General features: G+C 37.5%; 1 protein-coding gene across 3 annotated transcripts in view; it reads right to left on the reverse strand.

Annotated features, from left to right (window-relative positions):
* Window positions 1–12,731, reverse strand: part of LOC145690337 (heat shock cognate 71 kDa protein-like) — a 237,180-nt gene that overhangs the window by 100,435 nt on the left and 124,014 nt on the right. The window lies entirely within an intron of this gene.

The raw sequence follows: 12,731 nt of genomic DNA on the forward strand, positions 1-12,731 counted from the left end.
AAAAAGTTAACTGATTCACAGAACGTGCTTCATTAACTTGCTTAACTACTTATTACTAAGTTTCACTTGTTTTACTCGCACACTGAGAAAAAAGTATATGGCATACGTCAGCTATAAGTTACGTAGGTAAATCCTATAGTTTTTGAACTTAAGGTACACTAAACGTATAACTGAAAAAGTTTATTTTATACATATTATCCGTATAAGTGTTCCGAATAAACATACTTTCCGTACGACCGAAAGAATAGTATATAGGCGGTCAGGATCTCACATATAGATGTGCGTATGTAACTTATAGCTGACGTACGCAACATACGTATACGTATGTAATGTACGGGAGACTGTTAGATGTCAGACATCCTGCAACGACATAGTGTAACATCTAAGTTGGAAAGAGGGCAGTACGTATGTATCATATGGATAACGTATGCTAAGTATTTGTTTCTCTACTAAACTTAAGGATCCCGTATATTTGTACAATATACCGCTGTCTGAATAACGGATTTTCTCGGTGAGCTTAGCTCGTTTTTCTATTAACCTAGAACGACAGGAACACGGACACAGAAGCATCGAGCACAGTTGAAATTCCAGGGGCACTGGGAATCAAACCCAGGATTCCGTACAGAAAAGGCACACGTGATAGCCAATATACCAATGAGAAGTGCACCCCACTCGCCCATTCGAACGGTTAACAACACTATCACTTTGCACATCATGCGTTGAATAACGGAATCGTACCCGATTTCTGATTTTTTTTGTGTGTGTGTGTCAATGAAAATTTCCCATAGCAAATTCCTCACATTTCATACTCAAGCGTTATAAGGTACCCTTATGGAAAGTTTCACATCTTTATCGCATTAAGTGCCTAATGGCTATGGCCAGTTTTTCGCCTATAAAAATTCAATAGTACATTCCTTAAATCGGGAACGTTTTACATACTCAAGTCATTACGTAAGGAGCAATCCAAATGAAATCGACCAATTTCCAGGTCAAAAGTTGCTGACAAAATTTATTTAATTTTTTTCCCTAAGATTGTACTACATTCAGGGTGTTGAAAACGGGTATTCATTTATTTTTTAGCCGCGCAGGTCTCTTTTCAGAGGATTTCGTTAAACGCTGTAACTCTTTAGGTTTTAAATATAATGAATTCAAACCACACCCATATGAAAGTTAATGGAATGGACAAAATTCTGTGTTCTGTGCATATTGAGACGTACTTCAGAACGTTGAAAGAAAAAGCTCTGAACATTGAGGTTGGAAACCTAGAAATGGCCATTTATGAATGTTCATTTTGAAACGTAATAAATGAGACTCGCCTTCAATTGTTTGTCTACATAGAGACTAGATAGTAAACAAGTTTCAGATCTGAGAATCATATACTTGATTTTCTGGAAATTTTTAAACATTGCAAATTTTCGAAAATCGTGTATTTTCACCATCAAATATCTCAGGAAAGACACAAGTGAAAAATATCAAATTTGCATAAAATAGATGATGGTTGGGCAGTAACAAGTGAACAAAATTGCATCACTGAGACTTCACTGGTTTCTGAGTTATAAGTTGTTGCAATGATGTGAAATTCGCGATTTTAACAGCTCAACAGATGTACAGGTTTTGTGTTGATAGCAAGGATGTTATAAAATATAGGATCTGCCCATACAACAAAATCGTGAAGCCATACGTCACAGTTTCGCCACGCCTACTCTGCCCGCTCCGCACCACTAAGATCGCAATGTTTCGAGCCAACAATCATGGCGGAAAAAGAGAGTAGCCAATCAGACGTACCGGTTCAGACGATCCTCCATTGTTTCTTAGCTTCACTGAGTTCATAGGATGAAGATACGTATGGCAGATCCTCTATTTTATAACATCCTTGGTTGATAGTGTCTAAGATATACAATTTATCTGTTTCATCAGAAGAAGTGCTGTCAAACAGCAAGAAATTCTAGATTTGCTACTTATAAAGAATTATCAATTCCAGATCATATCATAGATGTATACCTCTGACGCAAACACAAATCAGATGTTATGAAGAACCTAGCATGTTATCATTTGCACCTAATGATACCGTAGCCTGTATTTACAAGAAATGGTGGATTGGAAGAATTAAAGACATCAGGTAGGAAAATAATAATATTTTTATTAACTTTTTCAATCCCCATGGCCCAAGAACCTTTTCTAAACTATCTACCAATGACAAAATGTGAGTGCTAATCACTAAGGTTCTCCGGAAACTCACACCTACAGACTTCACAACTCTTACAGGTCGTACTTTCAATATCAGTGCTGAACTCTGTATACAAATTAGTCAAGTGTTTACCTCACTGATGTCTTAACAGCAGCGCTACAGGCACAAAAGAAATAACAGGCGTTTCTTTTTTTCTTTTTGTACAAAATATGATTCATAAATTATGCATACTTTACTCATTAAACATTACTGTCGTGTTATTTTGAATTTTGCTACAAAGTTTATATCCACTCCTCATGGCGCTTCAAGATATTAAGTCCCAGTGAAGAAGAAACAACTCAGAAACTACTCAAATCTCAGTAACGTAATTTTACCCACTTGTTACTGAACAACTATCATCTACTTTGTGCAAATTTGAGATTTTTCACTTGCGTCCTTCCTGAGATATTTGATGGTGAAAATACACGATTTTCGAAAATTTGCAATGATTAAAAATTTCAAAAAAATAGTATATGGTTCTCAGATCTGAAACTTATTTGGGACATTGGGTGATATCAATAAAAATAAGTAACTACTCCTGAGAAGTCCTCCTCGAGAATCGGAGTAACTACACCTTGAGTAATCTCCTCCCTCAATTTCGTATCAATAAAACAAGCCACTACTCAGGTCTAGTCTGCTCCAGATTTATGAACGTTTACTCGCGCTTCCTCTGCACGTAGCACTGAGTCGTATCAATAAAAGAAGTGATTACTCATTTCTCCCATTCATCGCGCAGTCATTTCGTTGTTTTTAACTTATGGCGTAGTATCTTAAAAGCCATGAAACGGGCAAGCAGCAACGACAGCTTCAATCAAAGTGCATTTATGGATATTGTAAAAGAGTTTCCAGTGGTACTTTCAAAGTCACAGCTACCAGAAAGTAAACGAAGGAAAGCCGAAACTTTGAAGGTAATTACAGTAAAATGTAACGAAATATCAAATACATCTACAACTGAGACACAAATTCAAAAGAGAATCTTTAATATTCTAGCGAGAATAAAACAAAAATAAAAAAGAGAAAAAAATAAAAAGAAAACGGAAAAGAAGAAAGTATACTGAAACCATGGGGATGAACCTATTTGAGCTGATTGATGTTGATTCGAATCCAGCAATATCAAGATTAACACGACAAGCGCAAATCACGTGTTGTCCAAGGTCTTTGTAGATTGGCTTTAAGAACGAAATCAGACACTTGGCTCCTTTGTTTTCTTTTTACAAAAGTCCAGCCACTCACGTCATAAATCACGTCCATCTGATTGCGTTTTCCGCACCATACGTGTCCCCTTTCGCCTTGACATAAACAAAATACATTCTCATGTATACACCCTTTCTATCAACGTTGAGTTGAGTTGATTATTAGTTTAACATCCTTTTCAGTAGCGTGCCTATATGAGACAGAACCCACTGATTAACGTGGAATCCGAACCACATGAGATCCTGCCGGGAATCGAACGCGGGTCTCCTATGCCAAAGGCATGTACGCTAGCCGCTTAGCCACGAAATAGCTCTTCCTATTAACGTATTACTCTCCAAAATACTAGGTTTCTTTAATGCCACTTGTGTATAGTCAAGTGCTCCGATAGCACCCGGAAATGTATATTGTTCTTGCCACTCTGCCTTTGCTGTTTGCATATTACGCACACTTCTGGAAACAATCCATTTTCAGGTAGTCATAGACACAGTACTTTGAGCCACACCAGAATCCCCTGACATTCCGACCTGGAATCCCGGATCACTCACGTAACGCAAGAAAACCAAGGGCACCGATTTCTCTGTAAAATGGGGGGGGGGGGGTATTCAGATGCAGAAGGTATATATATCAGGATTTTAAGACAAATTGCACTCTAATTATGCCAAATATTGTATATTCATAAATACAATAGGGGGCCCACATGAGCTTTGGGGGGCCCGGGCCCCCACAGGATCGGCGCCCTTGAAGAAAACCCGCATCTTTTCATCATTACGTAGTCCACCACCCCGAATTTCGGTTGATTCTCCTTAAAAAATGTTGTGCTAACCACTCTACATTTTCTTTCATAAACTTATAATGTTTTTTGTAATCTCCATTTCCAACATTTCTATGCAGTTTATACGTTTTTCTACGTAGTAAAACAATCATATACTCTGCCATTTTTCGCACGGAGTCACCTATTTAGCTTGCTCCACAAATTTGGAGAAGTTACTAGCATCACAGAGGAGTCTGATTTTTATTGATATCAAACGCGGAGTAGTTACTCGGCTCGAGAATAGAGGTGTGGTTACTCTAGAGGGGCGGGGCTTCTTCGAGGTCAGCCGAGACGTCTAGTGCTCAGTTCTCTCTTTATTGATACCAATGCGAGTAACTACTTCAAAATTGGGCGTAATGAGTAACTTCTCCGTTTTATTGATATCACCCATTGTCTGCTGTCTAGTCTGTATGTAGACAAAAAATTGAAGGTGAGTCTCATTTATTTTGTTTCAAAATGTACATTCCAAAATTCCCATTTCTAGATTTCTAACCTCAATGCTCAGAGCTTTTTCTTTCGACGTTCTGAAGTACGTCTAAATGTACACAGAACACAGAATGTTGTCCATTCCATTAACTTTTATATGGTTTTGGTTTGAACTAATCTTTAAAACCTAAAGAGTTACAGCATTTACCGAAATCCTCTGAAAAGTGCAAAATACGCTAGGCGCCTATACAAAATGGCCGCTACGACAAAACCTGCGCGGCTAAAAAATAAATGAATACACGTTTTCAACTCCCTGAATGTAGTACAAACTTAGGTAAAAAAATAATTTTAAAATAAACTAAATTTTGTCAGCAACCATCATTGGTCGATTTCATTTGGATTGCCCCATAAGCTAGGATACAATTATGCAGAGTTTCATGTTTCTATCTCATTAGGAAGTACCTAATCAATGATGAGTGACTGGATGAACCGGTCTGTTTGGATAAGCGCAAGGGCGGATCCAGGAGGGACTTCTGAGGGGCGGTGGGTTGTAATACTGCTATTTAGAGGTACTTTTAAGAGCTCCAAACTCTGGGTTGGGTTTTATTTATATATATAAAATAAGAAAGCTTCCTCTTCTGGGGGGCAATCGCCCCCTGGATCCGCCACTGGGGTAAGGACAGCTTTTCGCTCATAAAAAATTCTATAGCACATTCCTTAAATTTCGGACATTTTTCATATTCAAGCCATTATAAGGTACCTACCTTTATGTAGACACTCACATCTTTATCTCATGGGAATGGCTACGGACAATTTTTCGCCGATAAGAAATTTCCCATAGCACATTCCTTAAATTTCGGACTTCTTCCATACTCACCTTGTCAGGTCATTATAAGGTACCTTTATGTAGAGTTTCACATCTCTATCTCATTGGGAAGTATCAAATCAAGGTGATGAGTGAGTGTACCGATTTCTGCTTGGCTAAGGACAGTTTTCACCCATACAAATTTCTCATAGCACATTCCTCACATTTCGGACATTTTCCATACTCAAGTCATTATAAGGTTCCTTTATGCAGAGTTTCACGTCTCTATCTCTTTGGGAGGTAAATAATCATGTGATGAGTGAGTGAGTGAAACGATTTCATGCTTGGCTAAAGACAGTTTTTCACCCATTAAAAAACTTCCCATAATACATTCCTCACATTTCAGACTTTTCCCATACTCAAGTTATTATAGGGTACTTTCAAACAAAGTCCGTATCTCATTAGGAAGTATCTAATCAATTTGGTAAGTGAGTCAGTGAGCCTGAAAACTGCATATTTTAGGGGTCCAGTACTCAAACATGGTTGAAGCTAGGAATGTCGGATTTAGTATATGAGTACATCTCTCGGATATCTTCCTAAATTCTAAATTTCATGTTTCTACCCTTAATAGAATCGTTTTTACAGACCCTCGAAATCGGCGATTTTACCCAAAACTCTTATTCGTGTATAACATACTTACTGCAGTGCAGGCCATTTTCATTTTCTTCGCGGAACTTTGCTGCCATGCACAGCCGTTGATTTCACATACAGCAAAATCGTGATCTGATCAAATCTTTCAAATTAAAATGTAAACGACGTCACGATACAAATACCTGCCTTTGGAGCGACACCACGATCGTACAGCACACTGGACATCCTCATCTGATGAGTAGTGGGTGCCTTTAAGGTGTTTTAGTTTAGGAAAGATGCAAGAGTTGCAGAATGCAAAATATGGGCTGTATGGGGGACGACAATGTATCTCAGCCTCAATATTGCGTCAACGGTCAGCTTGCTCGTGTAGGGTCTATCTTTGTCATGGAGAAGAAAAAAAACCACATATTTTCTTGAGTTCGTTGAGTGAAGACGCACGTGCAAGCAGCTCCCGTGTGCACCGAAGCGTGAAATGGGTGTCTCGCTAAGTTTCTGGCGGGCCTCAATTGGTCTGTTCAATAATAGATACTGCGGAAAAGATCCTTCTTATGCAGAACGTACAGATCAAATCAAAACGACCAAAACTTACTATGTCTATGGTGTGGTGATTCTACTAGTGCTTGTGATTGGTGGTGTTGAAAGAAATCCAGGTCCTGACTCCAGGTCTCAGAAAAACGATATTGCGGAGATTAAAGAAATTTTGCGTGGCTTGCATGATTCTCATAAATCGCTTGAGAAAGAAATACGTGAAGTGAAAGAATCTGTTTCTAAAGTGATTGAAAGGCTTGAAAGGTTCGAGAACAACATTGACAAATTATCGAGTGAAATAAATCAATTGCAGGCCTACTCAAGTCACTTGGAAGAAAGAATCGAAGATTTGGAAAATAGATCTCGAAGAGTGAACTTAGTGTTCTATGGCGTCGAGGAAAGTGCAAGTGAATCGTGGGACGAAACAGAAAACAAAGTGCGGAATGTGATTAAAGATAGATTAAAAATCGATTTGGCGGATGATGATATTCAAAGAAGTCACCGTGTAGGAAGAAAAGTCAGTGGTCAAAGTCGTCCTATAGTGTGCAAGTTCTTGCGAGATAAAACGAAGGAAGCAATTCTTAAATCTAGGAATAAATTAAGGGGCACCAAAATTTATATTAGTGAGGATTTCTCTTTTAAAGTTAGACAAGAACGCAAAGCCCTTCAAACGTATGTTAACGAAGCTAGACAACGAGGGTGTTATGCTTATTTGCAATTCCGGTATGCGTGCATCGATGGGAAGAAGTTTTCACTACAGGAAATGACAAATAGCGATAAAAATCTTTCCAACGTGCCAAACAATCCTTCTGCCGCCGAAGAGCCTGAGGCAGGTCTGGACGAAGATGTCAGTGTACAGAGAAGTTCTCCCCCCTTCACTACCCCAGGGAGTAGCCGTACCAAGCAGATCCCATTGAAGCGGAACTCGAATTTCAATCGGTGAGAAACAGGTTTACAGGAACTGCAACTAGTAAGTACAACACAGTTTTCTGCTAATGAAAATAAAAATAGATTTCTCGTGTCAAACAATGTGAACTTGACAAGCGCCGTGAAAAGTTCCAGGTCAGACTCAACTATGAAAACTGATGTATTAAATAGTGATATAACAGTACCATATAACCAGCATCGCACTATTAAACTTTCAGTGTATTACCAGAATGTTTGTGGTCTCAGAGGTTCAAAAAGTCAAGAGTTCTTTACAAGTATTGTATCGAATACATACGATATAGTAGTCATTAGTGAAAGTTCCCTAACTGCTAGTTACTCAAATTCTGAAATATTTGATGATCGATATTGTGCTTTCCGTCAGGACAGAAATTTTGAGCTGGTTAACAAGAGTAAAGGGGGTGGGGTAATAATAGCTATTCTTAAAAAATATAATGTGTACTATGTAAGTTCCTGCGATTCAAATCTATAGTGTGTTCTAGTTAAATTAGTATTACATTCTTTAGATGTATTTGTCTGTGCCATTTATATTCCACCGGATTCAAATTTAAAAATTTACGAAGAGTTTTATCAATTTATCGAGAGTAACTGTCCACCAGGAAGCACAATTCTCTGCATCGGAGATTTTAATATTGCAGAAATTACAAATTCTTGTTTTGATCTTATGTCCTCAACAACCAAGTGTAAAGATGTGTATAACTTTATGTCCTTATACAATTTATCATCATTCAACGACATACAAAACACAAATGGCCGCACATTAGACCTAGTACTTTCTAATATCAAAGATGTAGTTGTTTCCAAAGAGTATCCACTTGTTCGAGAGGATAGACATCACCCAGCAATTCTAGTGTCTTTAACGCTTAATCATATTACTAAATTAAAGCAAGTTCCTAAAGTAACTGGTTTCAACTTTAAAAGGGCTGATTTCACAAAATTATATATAGAATTGTCAAACTTATCTTGGGATTGCCTTTCTCAAAATGATGATGTTAATTGTGCTGTTTCAAAATTCTATGAAATGATTTATAACGTATTCAGCCGATGCGTCCCTGCTAAAAAGCACGTCAATGCCAGTTATCCGTGCTGGTTTACCTATGATATAATCAAAAAAATCAAACGGAAATCTTACCATCGTAAAAAGTGGAAAGAGGGGCTAAATAATATCGCATACCATCGGGAACAGTTCCTGGAACTACGAAAAGAAATTAAATCAGAAATTTCGAGAGCGTACAAAGCATTTATTTCACATTCTGAATTTACTGTAGAAAAAGACCCACGGCAGTTCTGGTATTTTATTAAAAGTAAAACCAAGCATCTTTCGTCAGATTCTCTAACATATAATGGTAACGAGTTAAAACATAACAAAGAAATTTCTCAGGCATTCGCGCATTATTTTCAGTCGGTATATAGTAGTGTACCCGCTAAATACGACACAGATTATCTAATAACAAATAATTCTGAATGTAGTATAATAGACACCTTTCATATAAAGGAAATAGAATTAGAAGAAATTGAGCAGGCTATTAAAGCGCTGAAACCCAAAACATCTTGTAGTATAGATGACATTCCACCGTATGTGGTGAAGGGCTGTTTAGATATATTCAAGCATCCACTCCACATTATCTTTAATATGTCCATTAAAACCAATATATTTCCGAATAAATGGAAAGAAGGTCTCATTTGCCCTATTCCTAAATCTGGAAACAGGAATGAGATAGAGAACTTCAGACCCGTAGCCATCCTATCTCCCTTTGCAAAAGTTCTTGAAACCATATTATACAACAGAATTTTAAACCATGTAAAGCCTGTCATATCTGAACATCAACACGGATTTTTAAGGAATAAATCCACAACAACCAATCTAGCAATAATAACGGATTACATAGCAAGAGAGTTAGACAAAGGCGGTCAAGTGGACGTCATTTATACGGATTTCAGTAAGGCTTTCGACAGAGTTGACCATGACGTGCTACTACAGAAATTGGTATCTTTCAATTTTTCTAAACGAGCAATAGAGTACTTCGCTTCCTACTTGTGCAATCGAGAGCAAGCTGTCTCTTACAAGGGATATATTACCACGAAATTTAACACATTATCAGGTGTTCCTCAAGGATCCCATTTAGGTCCGCTATTATTTCTTCTTGTAATTAATGATATTTCAACCTATGTTAAAAACTCTCACTTTCTGTTGTTTGCCGATGATCTCAAATTATATTCTAAAATAAGCACAATAGATGACTGCACACAACTCGAGCAGGATTTACAGGGTGTTGGGCAATGGTGTGCCAAAAACAAACTTTCATTGAATATCTCTAAATGCAAGTCTTTATCGTTCTCAAGGAAAGAAAATCCCATCAATCATCTGTATATAATTAATGGCATATCTCTGTGTAAACCAAATTCAGTTAAAGATTTAGGAGTAATTTTTGATTCAAAATTGGCCTTCTCTCATCACATTGATGCAATCTCCAACGCTGCATTCAGAAACCTCGGTTTTATCTATAGAATGGGTCAAGAGTTTAGAAACGAGTCAACATTCATTAAACTTTATAATTTGTACGTAAGGTCCCGATTAGAATATGCGTGCGTTATTTGGACACCGAATGTAAATAAATACTTACAAGCGATAGAAAACATACAATTTAAATTTCTAAAAATGCTTACGTACAAGAAAACAGCTTTCTATCCCAAACAGATTCCCTACGTGGACTTAGTAAGGAGTTTAAATTTCCTAACGTTGACGAATCGACGAAAGATGTTTGATTTACTATTTTTATATAAAGTATTAAATAATAAAATTGACTGTCCAGAGCTACTCACGAAAATATATCTGAGCGTTCCAACAGGCAGAACAAGACCAGGGAATACTGGTATATTTTTCTGTGAAAGGGCACGAACAAGTATTCTCAGTAAATCTCCGCTGTGGAGAATGTGTGACTCCTACAATGAATTAAGTCATAAAACTGATGTATTAGATATATTCAGTATGTCAGAATATGTATTTAGAAACAAGATTACCGAGTACCTGACACTCGAAGTGCATTGATTAATTGTACGGGTAAAAGTATATATGTATATGTATGTATTATACGACACTATAATTAGGCATTAAGCCTGTTGTGTTATTTTCTAAATAAATAAATAAATAAATAAATAAATAAATAAATAAAGAAGACGAGACCCTCTTTTGTCAGGCCTGACGCGTGTCAGTCAAATCTTAGATTCTTTTAGATTTCGGTGCACCGTTCCGAGTTCACAGCAGTACCCTTGAAAAGAAACTGCGTGGACAACGCCATTCATATCGAAAACCGAGTGAGTATGACCTTTCCGCAGATGCACAGACCTAGAACTTCTTTGGAGTGGAAGACCCTTTATGATGGTATTCCATGGACTGCCTCTTCATCATTTGGCCATTGTGGTGGAACTATTATTCGTGCTTGTGACGTTTTTGTACAGAAAAACGTAGCCCTCAGCATTGTATCGTCGCAATTTTCCTCCGATATCACTTTTCTCGAGAACTTAATCTCATCTGCCCCTAGCTGGAACACATCTGGAGCACATTTTACGGAACTTCAGCGGTTCCCTGATTGTGAACCTGACTCGCTCCTTAGAAATGTAGAGCTTTACGGCAATCTCCTTCTGTTTCATTCGTCGATTTTCGCGGATCAACTTGCCAACCGACTCTTGATAAGTCATGTCGGTGGCAGTTACTGGCCTTCCAGAACGAGATTCGTCTATCCTCCTCAGACCCCTTGTATCATATATGATACCTGTTTAAATTTTTTTGCACGCTTGTCGTGAAGAAGAATTTACTCGTTTAAAGGAAAAGTGTCACTACTAAGATTATTTTTGTCTGTTCCTGGTGCATTTACTAGCTGACAGCAGTGTGCTGAATTTGCTTATTTGGCGGGTGCAACATAATGACGCGGAAAAAGGTAATTTTAAATATGTTATTGTTTTCAATCACTTCAGTGAATGAAAATTAATTTCAAGGATGAGTTGTTGTTATGTTTCTCTTGATTAATCACTGAAAAAAATATTTTAGGACACTTTGATTTTCCTCTTAAATTTAATATATCAATTTTGATACAAAAGGTAATCAGGCTTTCACCACGTAACGTATGTTCATTGTATTTATAATTTCTTTACTAACATGTAGACTTTTTCTCTTTAGAAACTGTCAGTACGCGTTATTAGCATTTACGCACATTGGTTCAGGTAAACAGGAAATCTGAGAGCTAAATTCTTAAATTCCCTTCTGATTAAAAAAAAGTAGGTAAATATGCGGTTTGAACAAAAATATGTAATATAATCTTCTCGCATTTACCGATGTTTCTTTTTCGGAAAATGCCCTCCTTAGCAGAGTTGGCGTGGGTCAATGAAAACTTGACCCACGACCCACTGACCCACGACCCATTACCCACTCTGACCCACCACCCACCATGACCCACCACCCACGGTGACCCACTCTGACCCACCACCCACCATGAACCACTCTCATCCACTTTGACCTACTCTGACTCACCAAAATCCATCGTCATCAACTCTGAACACGATCCACGGCCTCTTCTGAACTGACTAAAGAGTTTACACTTGTAATAAAGCAAGACTGTGAAATTGTCACTAATCGGAGTTTGAATTTCTAGTCAATCGCTCAAGCACCACTCTGTTACAATAACGGTGGATCTGACCTTTACGATATAAAATGGTAAAGTGTTTGTCAGTGACGAAATTGAAACAGTTTGAGGTGGGGGGAAATTAGTGTGTGCCTAAAATATACTTGTACTAAGAGAGCATTCTTGCAAGTGTTAATTTCTGAACGCATTCCACAAGAAACTTCTATTCGCAGGAAAATACCCCTGTATAATATGGAAAAGGTTATGGTTTCTCAGTTCACAGTATTTTTCTCACAAAGGACTTGAAAAATCAGTTGTTCATAGGGTATAAAGATGCTCGGGTACCCTATGTGAGAGCATCTCCATAAAGGGTGCTTATAATTGTAATTTGTGTAATCACTAAAACACCACGTTAAATTTAAGTTACAAATATGCATAATTGCAATTATTATGAATATTTATTCAAAAGTAGTTTACCTAAAGCAAAGAAGAGAGTTACTAAAAAGTAGGTACAAAGTTGAATAA

This window comes from Thermobia domestica, chromosome 7 (genome assembly GCF_964235325.1).
Source record: "Thermobia domestica chromosome 7, izTheDome1.hap1.1, whole genome shotgun sequence".
Classification (NCBI taxonomy): domain Eukaryota; kingdom Metazoa; phylum Arthropoda; class Insecta; order Zygentoma; family Lepismatidae; genus Thermobia; species Thermobia domestica.